The sequence below is a fragment of the Octopus bimaculoides genome, chromosome 3, assembly GCF_001194135.2.
Source record: "Octopus bimaculoides isolate UCB-OBI-ISO-001 chromosome 3, ASM119413v2, whole genome shotgun sequence".
Lineage (NCBI taxonomy): Eukaryota > Metazoa > Mollusca > Cephalopoda > Octopoda > Octopodidae > Octopus > Octopus bimaculoides.
In genome coordinates this window covers 69126706-69130953 of record NC_068983.1, presented here as the reverse complement: position 1 = coordinate 69130953, position 4248 = coordinate 69126706, and the positions used below count along the sequence as shown (strand labels likewise).

Sequence of the window (4248 nt, the reverse complement as noted above, 5' to 3'; positions counted from 1 at the left end):
TATAGTGAACATATTAGACTGACGTTCAATAAAAGTTTTTAGTTGGAAATGCAGGTGGGGAAGTGACGTTTCGAGCATGGCTTTTCGTCAGAAAGAGGGAAAAGTTCAGAGAGGAGAAAAACAGGGAAGAAGCAGATAGTCCGGAGAAAAGCACATCCTTTGGGCGATGATTTGGAGTATTAATTTGTGAATTAACTTTCTTCACTCTTGGATTACGTTACACCTTTGAATTCCCTCGGAGGAGTACGTCGATCTATACCATTGGTTATATATAGGTGTGTATTATATATATATAGGTGTGTGTGTGTGTGTGTGTGTGTGTGTGTGTGTGTGTGTAAACATATACACTAACAGGGACCTTAATCATCCGAAGAATGCCGATCGAGAATATATATTATATATCAATCTTTCAGTCAGTCAATAAATAAATATATGTGTATGTGCGTGTATGTATACAATTGTGTTTGTAGATGAAAGAAAAAATGGATGTGTGTAAGTGATTGAGTTATATGATGTTACGAAAGGGGATTGTTAAGCTATGGGTTACATGAGACAAGGGGACGGGGAAAATAGACGGCGCAGCGGCACACCAACATATATACATGCATCTATCAAAGGTAAACAGATTCAAAAGTTACCACTTATCTCTGTAAAGAGCAACACTCACAAACACAGTTTTACATCTGAGGGTGTATATATACTGTATACGCATGCACATGTACACGCATATAAACACACAGACACATGCATATATCTACTCATATACAAACTTGCGCGTATTTCTGCATAAGAAAAATAACTTCATGGAACGTAGCTATATATGTATATATTCCCTAAGGCATCTATATGTATTTATGTGTGTGTAACATGCATGCAGAGAAAGTGATATAAGTGTGGTTTCAAAGAAAAACTTCCGCCGGAAGTGTGTAGTATCCAAATATAGACTATACCAGGGTTTTCACACAATTCACTTCACATAAAGAGTAGCTATAATCAACTGTAGAAATGCGCCTTCATTCTATGAGTGGTATTTCACTACTCCTGAAATGTCATGAATGAATGCATTATCAGGGGAGAGAACATCATTTTTGACTTTCGCTAGGTAATATAATTTGTGGGTACTTTAATCTCGCCTATCTACGACAAACGATGGCCGACGGCGGCCATTATATATCTACAATTTGTATATAGCTATGTTTCTGATTATGTGTGTGTGCAATATGTGTGTTTTTGTGTGTTTCTGTGTGTGTGTGTGTGTGTGTGTGTGCGTGTATTTATGTACAAATACAACACAATACACGCATAAATATATACATATATGTACATATATACGTGTGTGTATATTTATATATTTGTGTGTGCCGTATCTGATGCCATACAAGACGGATTTCTTCCAAAACAATGTGTCAAAATCTCACTTCCCGTCCTGTATGCGAAATTGGGTCTATACTACATATTTTAATGCACTAAAACTTTTCTTGAACATGCGCTGCTGAAATCGAGGTACGCCGAACATATTCGTGCGTCTTTTATGCCATTACATACAATGCATATTATATTATATACACGGTAGTAATAATTAACTGTAAAGTACTCAGTATCGAGAGTAGAGTATAGCAAATTCAATTCAGTAAGCCTTTGACACGTCAGTGAGCCTTTGACAAGTCAGTGAGCCTCTGACAAGTTTCAGCTAACGCAATGGTCCGTATTGTCAGTCTGTCTTTCTGAATTAAAATGGCCGACTAAAGATGAAGAAAATATCATTTATATTTTGTACCGCATTTACTTATGTATAAGACGCATTCGTGTATAAGCCTAATCCGTAATTTAGCGTTAAATCTTAGTACAAAATTTATTCCCTTTGTAGTTTTAGTTTTGTTTCGTGTATAAGTGGCACCAAGATTTTGTCCTATAAAATAGGACATGAATAAATACGGTAGTTTTGTATCAGTTAACCGAATTAATGTGTCGCTTGTTTAACACCTCCACCTTGTACTTGAGTATCTTTAGCAGAATATATTGTGCTGATGCAAGTCTTCTGGCCAGGTCCTCTAGAGATAACTTCATTTACTCCCACCAAACGCGGATACTTTGAAGAAACGTATCTATCTTAGTGTTCCACTGCTCTCAATGTTATGTCCATATATGCGTCTCATAGGTTACCGATTCGACAAAAAGCCAGCGACGAAATTTGTAGTAACATGAAGTAAATATTGAGGTCGATATGCTAAACACCAACTCTTGAAGGTGGTGCCCAAGTATGGCGCTGGAGTGAAATAAGTGAAACGGGAAAAGAATATTAGAGTACATACACATATGTATATATGTATGTATGTATGTATACGCATACATATATGAACATTCATATATATATATATATATGCAAATACATATACATATATATATATGTACATACATACATACCTATGTACATATATGTGTGTATACACACACACTCGAACATATATATACTTATATGTCTCTGTATCTCTCTTTCTCTTACCCTCTCTCTCTCTCTCTTTCTCTTTCTCTCTCCTTCTCTCTCTCTCTTTCTCCTCTGTATATACGCGTATGTATATATAAACAAACATGTCGGTTTATGTAAAAGGGTAACGTCATTTATAATAAGTGTGCTAAGGGAGCGTGGTTGGTAGAGTGAAGTAGAGAAACTGAGAAACCAATGAGTTTATATGATGAAAACATATGGTGAATGATTATATATTTTCTAGATACTCACTTTTTACACTCATATATACATATACGTGCGCACATTTAGGCAGACATAAGTATTTATACAGTTACTTGCGCGCATATGTACGTATATATGTACATACCTACAATACACATACGTATACAACAAATACATACATGATACATAGATACATACATACATATATATGTATGTATGTAATTCTAATATTGTTTGTGTGAATGTGTGTGTGTGTGTAAGCGTGTATAAATATTGGGCAATTTCACTTATGATAAAAATGTGTATGCACCTTTGTGTCTATATGTATATTATATATTATATATGTAAGTATATATATTCATGCATAACGTCTGAATATATACATATATATATATATATATATATATATACACACACACATATATATATATATATATATATATATATATATATATATATATATACACACACACATATATATATATATATATATATATATATATACATACATATGTATATATACAAAAATGTGAATATATACGCATATACACATATCCAGACGTACAAACACACGTGCACACACACACACACACGCACTCACAGACACAACACACACACACACACACACACACACACACACAGAGTACGCGGTTCGGTGTCAGTTTTCTCACCCTCTTATACACGTATGCATGAAACATTTCTTTTAGATATCTATCTCGTGTGTGTTTGTGCGTGTGTGTGATTGTGTGTGTGTGTGTGTGTGTGTGTGCATGTGTGTGTGTGTGCGTGTGTGCGTGTGTGTGTACGTGTGTGTGAGTGCGTAATCATGCCGTCGCTGTGACTATTTGCACGCATTAAGTTAAATCTGCTTAACAGAAGCCTGTGGATTTCCTGTTATATTTAATAGCGAAACCCTTCACTTACATATTCCTAAGGGCTTTCTGCTTTTGATGTGATGAAACAGCGTCCGCAGGAAACCAGCTTTAGGGAAACTGAGAAATTGCTGGTTTGGGATAATGGCGTCGGTGATTGTAGAGTTGGCAGTGGCGACAGTGGTGTTAGGGGTTGTGGTGCCGGCGGTAGTTTCGGTACTGTTGATTATTTTGGTGTGTTGATGAATAAGATAGCGTTGATGCAATGTTGAAGCATTACTGCTTATTGCTGGTGTTTATTGTTGGTGTTTGTTTGACCCCCTCAAGTCAGCCCTGAGCGAGCTGATCTCAGATCAAAGGTATATCCAGTCGCGGCTCGGCATGGCGTGATATGAAGGAGATTTGGTTTCTATTTCTAGCAGATAGAGCAACCACGAAATAGGCTCCTTCGTTTAGCTCGTGTGAGGATGACATTGGGTTGTTAGCAGAGTGGAATATCTCGTGGCGGCGGCGGCGGCGGCGGTGGTGGTGGTGGTGGTGATGGTGATGGTGGTGGTGGTGGGGCTACTGCTGCTCTAAATGAGGTGCGATAAAAAGGATCGTTGATACAGGGTGGATGTGCTATGAATAAGTGGTATGAGACCGTACCACTTACACCACATGTGGTGCTGATGGCAGCCATGTTGG

General features: G+C 37.1%; 1 long non-coding RNA gene across 2 annotated transcripts in view; it reads left to right on the top strand.

Annotated features, from left to right (window-relative positions):
* The window catches only part of LOC128247293 (uncharacterized), a 135406-nt gene that overhangs the window by 61745 nt on the left and 69413 nt on the right, over window positions 1–4248 (top strand). The window lies entirely within an intron of this gene.